Source organism: Lissotriton helveticus (assembly GCF_964261635.1).
Source record: "Lissotriton helveticus chromosome 1_1 unlocalized genomic scaffold, aLisHel1.1 SUPER_1_unloc_11, whole genome shotgun sequence".
In the NCBI taxonomy this organism is placed as follows: domain Eukaryota; kingdom Metazoa; phylum Chordata; class Amphibia; order Caudata; family Salamandridae; genus Lissotriton; species Lissotriton helveticus.
In genome coordinates, this window is record NW_027611650.1 from 1323502 (window position 1) to 1339514 (window position 16013).

The window sequence follows — 16013 nt, forward strand, 5'->3', positions numbered from 1 at the left end:
GACGTTAATTTCTGTATAATTAATACGTACATTCCCTGGCCTTGTGAGAGCTGCATGAACTAACATAGGGTCGCTAAAAGTCAAAACAATACAATCTCCCTGAAAAAAATTACGCCCATTTCCCACCCGTGTAACCCGTCTAACCATTTTGAATTTTTCAAATAATGCATCAGTAAGAACGTTTTTTTACCAAGCCAATAAAGAGATTTAGTTTGAAGGCCCTCCCACGTTTCATAGACTGATATGCAGTGAAGGAACATTGGCTAGGATTACTATGTGTGGTGTGGCAGCCGGTGGTAAATCAAGATGATTATATCCTAGGTTCTCTGGGGATTCCCTCGTCCTTATTGGGTGTGCCCCTGTTCTGTTATTAACTCCTTTCTTCTGTATTATTGGCTTTTTATGATCATTATTAACTTGCAAATTATTACAAGGAGGTGTTGATCTGTGTGTGGCCAATCTTGTTGTACAAGACATGGGATCTGTGCTCGAGGTTTCCACGGGTACAATACTGAGGGAATGGTTCCCTACATGTGGGATTAAGAGTGAGCTACGGGGATGGTTAGCATTACATTGTGTATTCACACCCCCAGCGGTAACCCTATTGTCTCTGCTTAATCATCCCTCTATAACAGCCACTCTCACTATTAATTCCCCCAAAGCACCAATCACATAATTATATAAATCATCAATTTTCCTCGTAATTTCATCAATTTCAAGCGTTTGACCCTCAGTTAGCATGTTCACGGTGGGTCTCCCTGAGCTAACAGACCTTCTAGGTTCGCCTGTTTTTAATTGTTTACCAGTATTTCTCCTTTTCTTAGATACCGTCATTTTACTTAGGCTCACAGGACACTTCCCAGCATGGTTTACTGATTGTACCCCCACAGATACATCAGGGTTCTTACTACGTTTCGAGGATGGTTGGGGATCATCCTCTGGGTCACTCACAAATATATAATCTGATGTCTCCTGTATGCACCCATCCTCAACGCCCTGGGCAGCTTATTTATTTATTTATTTGCGTGCTTGTATAGTGCTATGAATAAACTCCAGAAGGAGTATCTCCGCGCTTGTGACACCTGGCTTACCCATCACATACTCCAGTAAGAGATTTATATAGGGAACTAACACATGTATTACTTGCAGTTAGCGTACCCAACCTGCTTGGGTAAGAGTCTCTAGAACTGTATTTATTTGTTCCTCAATGGTCCCCATTGCACCAGTCAAATAGGTCATCAAGGATTTTAGTCCTCCCACTCTTGGGGCGATAGTGGGTGTGAAGCCTGTCTTCCTTTTACCCATTATTTTACTGTGTCCTTGCAAACAGAAAGGAAAATCGAGATCCCCAAACACAATCCGATAAAAGAAAATAGCAGTCCAACCGGCCTCTGATGGTCTATGACGGGCAAAGCCTGGCCCATCTTGGCCCGGTCTTGACCCGGGCACGCCCCACGCGCTTCGATGCTGCGGGAACGCGACAATGCTTTTAAAGCCCCTCCATGGACTCTCATTAAAGTGCAGAGTGCCTTATGGGCCAGGGGTCAGAAACAGGGTTCAGGGCGTCGTGATTCGGTCTCCCACGCTGTAGGACTGCCACAATGCTTTTAAAGCCCCTCCATGGACTCTCAATAAAGTGCAGAGTGCCTTATGGGCCAGGGACCAGCAGCAGGGTTCAGGGCGTCGTGATTCGGCCTCCCACGCTGTGGGACTGCCACAATGCTTTTAAAGCCCCTCCATGGACTCTCAATAAAGTGCAGAGTGCGTTATGGGCCAGGGACCAGCAGCAGGGTTCAGGGCGTCGTGATTCGGTCTCCCACGCTGTGGGACTGCCACAATGCTTTTAAAGCCCCTCCATGGACTCTCATTAAAGTGCAGAGTGCCTTATGGGCCAGGGGTCAGAAACAGGGGTCAGGGTGTCGTGATTCGGTCTCCCACGCTGTGGGACTGCCACAATGCTTTTAAAGCCCCTCCATGGACTCTCAATAAAGTGCAGAGTGCGTTATGGGCCAGGGACCAGCAGCAGGGTTCAGGGCGTCGTGATTCGGTCTCCCACGCTGTGGGACTGCCACAATGCTTTTAAAGCCCCTCCATGGACTCTCAATAAAGTGCAGAGTGCGTTATGGGCCAGGGACCAGCAGCAGGGTTCAGGGCGTCGTGATTCGGTCTCCCACGCTGTGGGACTGCCACAATGCTTTTAAAGCCCATCCATGGACTCTCAATAAAGTGCAGAGTGCGTTATGGGCCAGGGACCTGCAGCAGGGTTCAGGGCGTCGTGATTCGGCCTCCCACGCTGTGGGACTGCCACAATGCTTTTAAAGCCCCTCCATGGACTCTCAATAAAGTGCAGAGTGCGTTATGGGCCAGGGACCAGCAGCAGGGTTCAGGGCGTCGTGATTCGGCCTCCCACGCTGTGGGACTGCCACAATGCTTTTAAAGCCCCTCCATGGACTCTCAATAAAGTGCAGAGTGCGTTATGGGCCAGGGACCAGCAGCAGGGTTCAGGGCGTCGTGATTCGGCCTCCCACGCTGTGGGACTGCCACAATGCTTTTAACGCCCCTCCATGGACTCTCAATAAAGTGCAGAGTGCGTTATGGGCCAGGGACCAGCAGCAGGGTTCAGGGCGTCGTGATTCGGTCTCCCACGCTGTGGGACTGCCACAATGCTTTTAAAGCCCCTCCATGGACTCTCAATAAAGTGCAGAGTGCGTTATGGGCCAGGGACCAGCAGCAGGGTTCAGGGCGTCGTGATTCGGCCTCCCACGCTGTGGGACTGCCACAATGCTTTTAAAGCCCCTCCATGGACTCTCAATAAAGTGCAGAGTGCGTTATGGGCCAGGGACCAGCAGCAGGGTTCAGGGTGTCGTGATTCGGCCTCCCACGCTGTGGGACTGCCACAATGCTTTTAAAGCCCCTCCATGGACTCTCAATAAAGTGCAGAGTGCGTTATGGGCCAGGGACCAGCAGCAGGGTTCAGGGCGTCGTGATTCGGCCTCCCACGCTGTGGGACTGCCACAATGCTTTTAAAGCCCCTCCATGGACTCTCAATAAAGTGCAGAGTGCGTTATGGGCCAGGGGCCAGCAGCAGGGTTCAGGGTGTCGTGATTCGGTCTCCCACGCTGTGGGACTGCCACAATGCTTTTAAAGCCCCTCCATGGACTCTCAATAAAGTGCAGAGTGCGTTATGGGCCAGGGACCAGCAGCAGGGTTCAGGGCGTCGTGATTCGGCCTCCCACGCTGTGGGACTGCTACAATGCTTTTAAAGCCCCTCCATGGACTCTCAATAAAGTGCAGAGTGCGTTATGGGCCAGGGACCAGCAGCAGGGTTCAGGGCGTCGTGATTCGGCCTCCCACGCTGTGGGACTGCTACAATGCTTTTAAAGCCCCTCCATGGACTCTCAATAAAGTGCAGAGTGCGTTATGGGCCAGGGGCCAGCAGCAGGGTTCAGGGCGTCGTGATTCGGCCTCCCACGCTGTGGGACTGCCACAATGCTTTTAAAGCCCCTCCATGGACTCTCAATAAAGTGCAGAGTGCGTTATGGGCCAGGGACCAGCAGCAGGGTTCAGGGTGTCGTGATTCGGTCTCCCACGCTGTGGGACTGCCACAATGCTTTTAAAGCCCCTCCATGGACTCTCAATAAAGTGCAGAGTGCGTTATGGGCCAGGGACCAGCAGCAGGGTTCAGGGCGTCGTGATTCGGACTCCCCTATTCAAAAGTGTGGACTTGCACGCCTGCACACGCTTAAAAGGAGGTGGAGTCATATTTACAAATGTAACGTACTGCATCCAAAGTGGAGCAATAGAAAATGCAGCACCACGCACTGCCAACCACTGGTAATGCAACGCCCTCCCTTAGAAAATAATGGAGGCAGAGACCTAACAAGCATTGACAAATCCAATAGGTCTCGGCAATTCGACAGCTACAGGCGTTTCAATGTGAGTGTCTTTTAGCTAAGGATTTTTCACCTTCTCCTAATTTGAAAATGTGTGTAACAAACATGGTATGAAACAATCTGTACACTGAATTGCATTTATCACACTTTACAAATTCAGACTCAGTAGAATTGTATTTTATTTGGTGCTATAAATAGCTCACCAATTACAGACCACATGCAGTAAGGGACTGAAATGTATAAGAAACACCATGTGATGTCATTCTCTGCGATGTCACTTGGTCAAAGGTTATGTGAGGTCACTGACTCAAAGACCATGTAATGTTCACTTGCTATGATGTTGCTGTGCTCAAAGATCTGCTGGTGTGGCTTCAACCTGCTCTGAAATGTTGATATTCATGTTATATGAAATGTTCTGTAAGAGGCTCGTTGACCCTAAATAGCTGATTTAAGGTGGTTGATAGAATGTTAAAAATGGGATTTCTATTTGGCTGAGGTATGCACCCAGACGAGGCAGGAACCACTGCTCTCTACAGGGTAAGCTAGATACACACTAAAAGATAACACGTGCACACCTTCCGGTAACTTGGGACAGAGCAGTCAGGCTTATCTAAAGATTTGTCCACAACTATCTTCACTGGGAACCAAACACCCCATTGTAGCGCTTGCTTCTCACAGGTTAGCTGGCGGAGCAGTCCAAGGCCTACTCAAGGGAGGTGGTGTGGGCTAGTAATCACCAATCACTGGCACGCAATGACAACACCCAATAACTGATTGTCCAGTCAGTACATTTTCTTTAGAATAAGGAGAAGTATATTTATTACACACACTACTAAATACTACACAATAGTTTACAAATATGTACATTGGCAAATGTAACATACCATAGATGCCATTGCGTAATCACTGGGGACCCCTTAGAGGGTCACCCAAACATCTCACATTTATTCAATCATTTGTTTTGTAATAAACACATACCTTTTGCAAAAATCATTAACATTACTGTGATAAGCAATAAAACATTTGCAATCATAATGGTAACCCCATTAAGAATGTATCAGTAATTAACCTTGTGTTTGTCTATTCTTTCAAGGGTTTGATATAAAAACAACCCATTGAGGGCATCACATTGAAAAAGCATTGCATTGCAACCATATAGTCAGCCCCTAAAGGGCATAAGATCTACATCACATTTGTGGATTTCCAGGCCTTCCAGGTCTGATTAAATGCCATTAAATTACCATACATGTGGTCCCTAGAGGTTGAAACACTACCGGCTGTAGAGTAAAAGCTACAGCTGTGGGAGAGCTCAAAAAGAAACGAAAATCCCGGGGAGGTGATCATTTTGGAGTCCCGCTAACTTAGGGTGATGACTCTGACAGTACCTTTAAAAGAAAGGCTGCGTTGTGTTGACTTTTTGGTGGTGGTCTCGTCATACTGGGACCACCACAAGCAGAGATGGGCCAAAAAAGTGTTTAAACAGCAAGGAAATGAAAAGACATTATGGGGCGATTTTCTGAGAAAGTAGTAAATATGGTAGCAGGGTTTCTCTCGCTGTGCTGGGGACAGCTGCACAAGTTTTGTTCCTTTGTTTTCCTCGTGCTGCACTTCGTTTAAGGTAAAGTAGTCAGCAGATGAGACAGCATCGGACAATTGATCTCAGTCTTCAGTTATTATGTGCATTGTGAGGAGCAAATGCACTGATGGCGTGGGGGTGGGGCGCAGAAAACGGTGTAAGGGACATAATTATCTTAAATTAAGATTTCCCTGCTATAGGCAGGTACCGTCACTGCGCTCGAATACTCGGAACCTGCTCTCTGTCCCCTGATTCGCAAAGTCTCGCCTCGGGGGTAGAGCCTTTTCGGCAAGAACTGCAAAACTGTGGAATGCCCTACCACTTTCTATTCGCAATGCAAATTCAGAGCCCGTCTTTAGGACACAGCTAAAGACATGGCTTTTTAACAAGTAATCTTTTTTTTGTTGCTTTTTTTACCACTCAGTTTATCTTGATGCTTAAAATAGCGCCGGGACACCTCCTTGTGAGGTAGCAGTTTCCGCTATACAAACTTCAGTATTATTATTAAGAGGGACAGCGGCAGAACACAGGTCGGAGCCATTGTATATGAGAGCAGTTAACAGATAAGACAGCATCTGACATTTGATCTCGATGTTTGAATGGACAGCAAATGTTATGAGATAAGAACAAGATTTTCATCCCTGTTTGCAGTGGTGTTCCATAAACCACGAGCGCTCGTCTCAAGTGCTCAAAATGAAAGGAAAAAGTAGCACTGATAACAAATGCTAAAATGGCAGCTGGGGATGGATAGTAGTAATTGGGCCATGCTCTCAGGGAGGGCTAAACGCAGGTAGAGATAAACGAATGCATGCCTTGGACAAATGGGGATAAATATTATCAGATCAATGGTGGAGCCAGCAAATGGTAAGTCTGTGGGTGGGCTGAAGCCCATAACGGAGATAAACATGTCTCTTTGAGACAGCGCAAGCACTGTCTACCTGAGACCCAAAAATAGAACCTCATATGAAATAAAGATAAATTACTATAATGTATTTTGTCTTTTAAAAAAAAAATCAATTAATTCTATACAAAACTTTTTGGAAGTCTGTGTCCCATCTGAACAGAGGTACGTAAGGCAATTTAGTACATAATAAGAAAATACAGTGATTTTACATTTGGTGGGATTTTTTTAACAAATCTTTAAAAAAAAGTTTTAACACATTTAAAATCAATTAAATATTTAATTAAAATACAAGTTAATAGTGTTGAAGCATTTTTTTCTACAGGTAAAGTTTATACAATTAATTTACAATAATATTTAACCTAAAAAGATTTATTTTTTAAGTTTAAAAAACTTTCAAAATAGTCCATATATTTTTATACAGGGAGAGCTCCAACCTAGTTGAACATATTAAAGATTATATTTTTTCTCAAGATTAAGTTAAAGGTTTCCCACCTAAAGTAAAATTTTGATTATGTATTAATAATTATTAAATGTGCTGTAGAGAATTAATTTTAACACATGTAATTAGACTTTACTAATAAGAAATGTTATATTAGTGTTTACATTTTAAAAAGTTATTAAAACAATGAACTGTTTTCTTTTAGATATTTTTATCATTAAATGACATTTATTTAAATTTCTTTAAACTAGTTTTAAATATTTAATTTATCATTATTTCCTATGGGGTTTTTTTTATTTCCCTACCGCCATTATTATTTATGGGTGTGTACTGCAGTTCGAGTGGATGGACATGTGTGATGTTGGACTTACTCCCGCTCTGAGCACAAGTACATTTACGATTGTTTTAGGGACATTATGGCTTAGTGACTTTAGAGTTGTGGTTTGTAAACAGCAATGGGCTTACTCTTTAGTGGGTGAGTGCCTGTCCTTCCCTAAACCCCTCCCTATACGCCTCCTTACTCCTACCTTAACCCCTCCCCTGTATTCATAAGTATTTCCCATTTTACAGCCACTCCCTCTGTCCCTTCCACATTTACTTCTAAAAACTAGACTAACATGTGCGGAAACTATGAAGTCGGGGCAGACAACTTCACACAGAAAAAGATAGGGGAGGCAGAACAACCTCACGTAGTTTGTGAATAGCATATTGTAGTTCTTTAGTAGTACTAACGATGTACAACTCAGATTATCTGTGAGACTCTCTTGGGTATGTCTGATGTGATTCTAAAGCTTGGTAAACTGTCCTCAGCAGATGGGAAGCAGGTTCCATTCGTAACAAAAAAGGACATGGAAAGAGGCTGCTAAAGCGAATCTTTGTAATACGAGGCCATGTCCCCTTGGAACTGAAGTCATTAGGACTATTTAGGGTGGTGACAGGAATGGTTTGCATATCGTTGGTCTTGTCTTTAGTGGCACAGAGACTGGAGAATGATGTGGTGGGATGTTGCTGAGATTAATGACCTGTCCTTCCATCACTTTTAGTTTTTTTCAATAATCAGTCACAAATTGCATAGGCATGAACAGACGTTGGTCCCATAGATTCCTACAACAAAGGGACTCCTGCCGCAGGCACCTGCTGAGGCTCATTAAGGCTGGATATAGTTTGAGGTTACTTGAATTCCAGATCCTTGGGGGCGTGGCCTCAAAGTTCAGGATCAAATGGACTTGGTGGGTCAGTCATTGCTTATAAACACTCAGGGAGCAAAATACACTGAATGGGATGAGGCCACAAATAGTTACTAAGGAATGAGGTTAATTCACAAATTTCTATCCCTCACTGAGCGCTTTTCTCAGTAAACAGTTTGTTGGACGATAAATTGATTGATGTCTTTGTGGCTGCTTAATGTGAAGGTTTTGCAATGCTGAAAGCTCCTCCTCAGAGCACCTTTTACTTTCCCACATTGTCTCTGTCATGTAGAGAGGTTGCTTTTATAACTGAAGTTTTTGTCACACTGAGAGCACTGATTGTTTTTTTTCTCCTTGTGGATTTTCTCATGTTGAATCAAACTGAGTCTCCAGCAGATGCTTCCCTGGCATTTAGACCAATAACAAGGTTTTGCCCAGTGTGAGTTTTCTCATGTTTAGTGAGACCAGATTTCTGACTGAAGCTTTTGCAGCATTCAGAGCACTGATAACGTGTGTGCCCTGTGTGGGTTCTCCCATGGAGAGTGAGAGATATTTTCTGTCTGAAGCTTTTCTGGCATTCAGAGCACTGATACGGTTTTAGTCCAGTGTGAGTTCTTTCATGTTGAGTGAGACCATATTTGTGACTGAAGCTTTTCCAGCATTCAGAGCACTGATACGGTTTTAGTCCAGTGTGAGTTCTTTCATGTTGAGTGAGACCATATTTGTGACTGAAGCTTTTCCAGCATTCAGAGCACTGATAAGGTTTTTGCCCAGTGTGTATGCGCTCATGTTGAATGAGATTGACCTTACAACTGAAGCTTTGTTGGCATTCTGAGCACTTATACGGTTTTAGTCCAGTGTGAGTTTGCTCATGGTGAGTGAGACCAGATTTCTGACTGTAGCTTTTCAAGCATTCAGAGCACTGATAAGGTGTGTACCCCGTGTGGGTTCTCTCATGGAAAGTGAGAGCTATTTTCTGTCTGAAGTTTTCTGGCATTCAGAGCACTGATACGGTTTTAGTCCAGTGTGAGTTCTTTCATGTTGAGTGAGACCATATTTGTGCCTGAAGCTTTTCCAGCATTCAGAGCACTGATAAGGTTTTTGCCCAGTGTGTATGCGCTCATGTTGAATGAGATTGGCCTCACAACTGAAGCTTTGTTGGCACTCTGAGCACTTATATGGTTTTAGTCCAGTGTGAGTTTTCTCATGAAGAGCGAGACTAGATTTCTGACTGAAGCTTTTCCAGCATTCAGAGCACTGATAAGGTTTTTGTCCAGTGTGAGTTCTTTCATGAAGAGCGAGACCAGATTTCCGACTGAAGCTTTTGCAGCATTCAGAGCACTGAAACGGTTTTAGTCCAGTGTGAGTTTTCTCATGTTGAATGAGACCAGATTTCCGACTGAAGCTTTTGCAGCATTCAGAGCACTGAAACGGTTTTAGTCCAGTGTGAGTTTTCTCATGTTGACTGAGACCAGATATCTGACTGAAGCTTTTCCAGCATTCAGAGCACTGATAAGGTTTTTGTCCAGTGTGAGTTCTTTCATGAAGAGCGAGACTAGATTTCCAACTGAAGCTTTTGCAGCATTCAGAGCACTGGAACGGTTTTAGTCCAGTGTGAGTTTTCTCATGTTGAGTGAGACCAGATTTCTGACTGAAGCTTTTCAAGCATTCAGAGCACTGATACGGTTTTAGTACAGTGTGAGTTCTCTCATGACTTGTGAGACCAGATTTCTGACTGAAGCTTTTCCTGTATTCAGAGCACTGAAGAGGTTTTTGCTCCGTGTGGGTCCTTTCATGTAAAGTAAGGCTGAATTTCCGACTGAAGCTTTTACAGCATTCAGAGCACTGATAATGTTTTGCCCAGTGTGAATTACCGCATGTTGTGAGAGAGTAGATTTCTGACTGAAGCTTTTACAGCATTCAGAACACTGATACGGTTTGAGCCCAGTATGAGATATTTCATGTTGAATGAGATGGACTTTCTGACGAAAGCACTTCAGGCACTTAGTGCACTGATAAGGTTTTTGCCCAGTGTGGATTCTCTTGTGTTGAGTGAGCATGCTTAAAAAATGAAAGCTTCTTTGGCTTTCATTGCACTGATAAGGTTTGCACCCAGTGTGGATTCTCACATGTTGAATGAGATCGCTTTTCCAACTGAAGCCTTTCTGGCATTCAGGACACTTATACAGTTTTAGTCCAGTGTGAGTTCTCTTGTGTTTAGTGAGGTGGCATTGATAACTAAAGCTGTTATCACATTCATTGGTCTTATTCAATTTTTTTGTATCTACAAGTTGGGGTTGTTCCTGGATACATGCCATCTTAAGACTGAATCTGAATATGTACTTGTTTATGTTAAAACTCAACATTAACTTCTAAACATCACTGCCGAAGCTCTTCTTCACATTTGCATTTAACTAATTATAGTTTTTATTTGGAGATCAATGTTCTTACCTTTGAAGCCAGCCTATCTAACTTGTCTTATAAACTTTCACTGAGGGGCCCCTTATTTTTATTAAGTTGCCCCTCATGGATTCATTTACTACAAGTTATGCCCGCAAGGATTCTCTCAAGTAGAATTAAGCTCATTCTGACTGCAGTTTATCACATTTAATTTAGTTTTAAAAGCACTGACAGGGTCTTTGAGGATTAGTACTTACAAGTGAGGTAAATTTTTATACAAGTAATGAACTGGGATTAAAAGATGCTGGGGTAGTTTACGAATTATCAATAGTGTAACACTGGCCCTTTTTAAGCTTTCTATTCCGGTGAGGCCCACCATTAACGTTGGAGGTCTGGCACTCTTGGAAACAACATAGATCAACCCAAGAGACAGAGTTGGTGGGAAAAATCTTTCTATGTTGTAGATGTTAGTCTAGTGTCTTTGCTGTAATGACATCTGAGAAGAACATTTTCAGTTATTTTTGAAATACAAGGTTTTCTCTCCTCCGAATCACAGGAGACGGAGATATAAGCGTGCTCGTATTACCTGAGGTTATTAGCCTTCCTGACAGTTCTGTCACATCACGTCACGTCTACGGATACTGATTTGGTGGAAGAGGCTTAGGTCTCTATGGCATTTCTCAGAAATCATCAGACAGAATTTGCAACACTGATTATTCCCAAGTGCTCTCTGTGAGGATCAGTTGTTGCCAATGTTCTTTGCTTGACCAATCGTGAAATGTTTTCTTTAAGTTAAAATATTCTTATAATTAGTAGTTGCAGTAGATTTTCAATTTACTTGCGGGTACAGTTATTATTTCAAAGGTTATTCAATCCCAAACACTGACATCTTGGCAAATGTTCCTGGTCATTGTACTTCAAGGGTTCAACAACAAATAATGATTGTAAGAATGTCGATAAAAGACTTTCACATTCAGCGGTTTCTTCCACACCAAATTCCTCACCATTCCTGGTGCATAGAACTGTTTTCTCTTTTAGAGATCTAGAATGTTTCTACTTTCCTCAAAATAACCCTTTTTAGAAATGTGTCCAACATTGCAACATTTCTTTTTCTTTTTGTTGCTTCAGTGACCTGTAAAAATAGAGTTAGAAATTATAAATGAGTTGCACTCCAAGGGGGTAAAACAGTTCATGGATACTGCATAGACAGGGACCTTGGGAACACTGAAACTCAATGTCGTGAGAGCAAAAGTAGTGAATACTTTAGAAAGAAACATAAGTTACACATGCATCATGACACAGATTCTTAGAAGCATCCAACACCAACAATTTACTCTTTCTGTGATCACGACTGGCATCACACTAAGGTATTTGTACCTCCTTTAATTAATTATCAGATGTTGTGTACTCCCCTGCCCATTTAAAGGACTCTTCTATTCCTTATTTCAGGCATCCATGAAGGGACATTTCATTGAACAAAGGAATCTGCCTTGTTGTAATCACTGCTTTAAATGCCACTGGTGGAGCGTGATTATTTTATTAAGAGTGTTTTGGTCGATCAATTCCTTACCATTGGGTGTGATACTAATACATAATACGTACTTAAGAAACATGACTAACAGTGTGCCTCGTGAAACACGTGAGAGTTTAAAACTGCATCGTAAAAGCATGCAGAAGGGTCACAAACTGGTTTGAGATTAAGTCATTCATGACAGAGAGAGAAACCTACTAATGTGCTATGAAAATAATATGAAAGGTAGTAATGCAGTCTGCAGTTTTAAAACAAAATATGATTATGAGAATTCTCAAGTAAAATTAGACCTGCTTATGTTTTCTTTGAGATGTAAATCCGAGAGAAAGTGCTTGCATGTTTCTTAATGAAACGTAATTAGGCTATGCTTCACAGTATAATGACATGGTGTTTTTATATTATTTCTTATGCATCTCTAGTTCTTTAATGTTTTCAACATTAGCATGTTTTTTCTTTAGAAAATAGTGATTTAGTGGTTTTCCATGTAGGCCTCAAAAATGTATTTTGTCTTTCATTATTTCCTTCGAATAGACTAAAAATGTTGACCTGATTGCACAGTAGCAATGAGTATTATCCCTGAAGTTTTTGTCCTACAGTTTGAAAAATGGACATCCTTTCTGATAGAATAAAACTGTATTGACTTTGTTGCAAGCTCAGGAGAGAGCGAGTGGAGTGGAAACGTTGAGTTGCAAATGTATTTACTATTTCTGAAGGGAAGTGATATTGCACATTCTTAAAGAACAATGACCGCTGGCTAAAAAAAAAAAAGAACAATGACCACTGAACAAAGGTATTACATATGGGTTCCAGACGATTTGGGTTAGAGAACGATCACACCACAGTTACACTAAGGATTTTGACCAATGGAAATCATGCAAACTACCTAGAAGTTATTTTGTGGGCAGGAACTGAAATCGTTTGGAGGCATAATTGCCCATTGGGAAAAGGACGGCACGCTGCTATTTTCCCTTACAAATCCTGGGCCTGACCTGCTGTCGGTCTGAACTCTGATTTTTCCCTAAACTGAAATCTCCTGGTTACCTCCGCACTTTACCGGCGGGTGAAGTTGAGCAGGCCAAATCTTTCAGTGGAAGAATATATTAACCGCGGGCAATGAACTCAGGTCCGCTAGTGGAGGTTACGCATTACATTGAAAACATGGAGTCCATGCAAAAACTCTGACTCTGCCACGTAGGGACTTAGCAACTACACCCACAACCTTTGATAAAACAACGTTACCTTTACATGCTAAAAAGCATATAACTGTTTCACAATATATATCTTCGAAAAATATCAGGCAATGAGGTGATGATTTTGGGGTCCCCCCAACCTAGGGAAGGGCCAAGCAGATGCCTTGAACACAGAGAGCATATCATGCTGAACGGTTCAGTGGGGGTCCCATCCTCCAAGGACCACCCCAAGCAAAGTTATGGGCAAAAATACAATGCTAACCAAAGGCCCAGCCAAGCATTATGGGTCGAGATTCTAGAGTGCAGTGAGTATTATACTATTAGCTCTCAGCTCAGCCGGGAGAGATGCAGCTTGAGGAATGTTTTGATATTGCATACTATATTATTCACTGCACTCTAAAATCTCGTCCCATAATGCTTTGCAGGGCCTTTGGTTGGGATTGTAATTTTGCCCATAACTGACTGTGCTTGGGCTGGTCCTAGGAGGATGGGACCATCATTGAATCGTTCAGCCTGATATGCTCTTTGTGTCTAAGGCTTCTGCTTAGTTCTCTCCTTAGGTTAGGGAGGACCCCAAAATCATCAACTCTCCCATGCTTGCTACATTTTCATTTTCACTTTTGTGAGATGACTATATGCATTTTAGCATGTAAAGATAGAGTTACTTGTTATTTTACCAAAGGTATGCGAGGTTTCTGTTTCATTAATTGGGATGAGACGGGACGGAGTTACGGAGTGGAGTTTCACCGAGTTTTTGTTCAACTCCGCAGAATTCTGCGTAGTGGTACTCCGCCAACTTCGCCTACCCTTAGAATTTATGACTCCCGCTATTGCACGCTGTGCTCTAGCGTTCTACTGGGTCCACCTTGTGTCCTGATAAGTCTACAACCAATTCTTAGTTGGTATGATTCCGAATTGCGTGTTCTATTTTGCAATATGTTTTCTCTCTTTTTCTTTCTTCCTTCCACAGTAGGTGTTATTTGACGATGAATTTGGTCTGAGCTGTGATGTGCTGTGATTTACCTGTATATAAAAGAATAACCGTTATTAAACGATTCTAGTGTATGTTTGTGCTTTGACCATTCAATCTTGAAGTTTAGATAAAGATAACTTGATAACTATTCCATGTGTTTGTCCTTACTTATTGAGGATTTTATTAATATTGTGTGAATATTATTACCTAGGCACTTCATTATTACAGGTCCTCATAAAGGAGTGGCTTTCCGTCTCTAGTTATCTGAGTCCCTATTAGCTCATACGGAGGACCTTATGATTGTGAATAAATTGTAGAGTTTCTATGGGCCAAACTCTGTGTTATTGTGAATTGTGTTGCTGAGGACTGAGTTTACGATGTGGTGGGTATCCTATATCTGAGCTCACAAATTTTACACCTCTTCCCCTGGATCACCACCGTAGACTGAGGCTGTGTCCAGTTGGCTCAGCGGAATACACCATTTCAAATTATGTTGAGGATAAGGACTTACCTGGTGGACTGGAACTTGTCACACACCTTTGACAGGACCCAGACACCCAACACCTAAAAAAAGAAAAAAAACAGCATAACGGGAAAGGAAACTAAAATGGGATAAGAAAAGACGAATACTACAGAAACAGAAGAATAATAAAAAAGAGGCTCTCTTCCACTCTTTCTCAAAGAGACCCAGTGTGGCCCTGGGGGTGACAAACAGGACAGGAAAGGGCAGGCTGGGAGGACGCAAAGAGCTGGAAGTCAGATCTAGAGAGAAAGGATGGGGCAGGTATAGACCAAGGAGAGGATAGAATCATGGGGTGTAGAGGAGACAAATGTGTCGACAGTCAAGGGACGGCTTGGGAACATGGGAGGCAAGCGTGCTGATGGCCCAGTGCCTCCCGACCCGAGAAGGGCCCAGACCTGCGCTAGGGCCCCACCACATTCATATTCCTTGAGAATGTGGCTGCATCAGGTGGGTGCCAGGGTTAGTGGGAACACAAAAATTGATGGGGGAGGTTTGCAGGAACATGGGGTGGCTGCCCACATGCTACAACGACCATGTGTGGCGGCACGCTTTGCCAGATAAACCTTAGTATTTATAAGAGCCCTAAAGTAAGAGGCAGAAAGAATAAAACTGGTATGAAGAGAATACACTGAAAGAGTTCAACAGTTCCTTATTAGCTTCCATACCTTCAGGCCAACAGATGATAGAGCATTCCAAATGTGACAGGAGAAAGGGGGAAAGGAGGGTTGTACCAAGTAGGTTAACTATAACAAAAACATCACACAATTTAGGAACCCGAAGATAAAATAGCCTGACCCTGGAGTATACCAACATTTGTACAGAAACACGCTTAAAACAGCTAGCATAAAAACAAATAAGGAAGAGGACTACGTTAAAGCCACGTATTTTTTATATTTTTTTAAGATCATATGCTATCTAGCTAGAGAATGGTCTGGAGTGGGAGTCAAATTCTTGAAGCTGAAGAGAGATAAAAAACAGAGAGAGAGACACAGAGAGAGACTTGAGAATAAATAGAAGAAAAGGAAACAGAAGGCACTAGGAAACGTTACCTGACAGTTATATTGTTTATTCCTCCAAGGGAGGCAGCCGCACCACCTGGCCCGTCCCAGAATACCTTGAAAGGAAGTATAGATTTGCATCAACCAAGAGCTTATTTGCATCAAATATAGATCACACTTCATCTCATCTTGCAAAACAACTGTCCTTAACTTACAAAGGAAAACTCTTATTCTCTGCAAAACCATTGTAAAGCACTGTTGGTCCATGATTAAATAGACATTTTTTGTAACCTTTTTATTCTTCTGGTATCTACGACCAACCCACAACACACAACATCCTCCAAATCCAAACCTTGCACTGCAATGGACACACAATGAACCATGATCACTTGCTGAACA

At 42.7% G+C, this 16013-nt stretch overlaps 1 pseudogene across 1 annotated transcript; it reads right to left on the reverse strand.

Annotated features, from left to right (window-relative positions):
- Positions 1-4683: 4683 nt before the first annotated feature.
- LOC144805480 (uncharacterized) lies at positions 4684-15732 on the reverse strand (annotated as a pseudogene). The gene is made up of 3 exons (XR_013605527.1): positions 15666-15732; positions 14605-14657; positions 4684-11531 (listed from the first exon to the last, which is right to left on the reverse strand). The product of XR_013605527.1 is annotated as an uncharacterized LOC144805480 (transcript).
- Between the last annotated feature and the right edge of the window lie 281 nt (positions 15733-16013).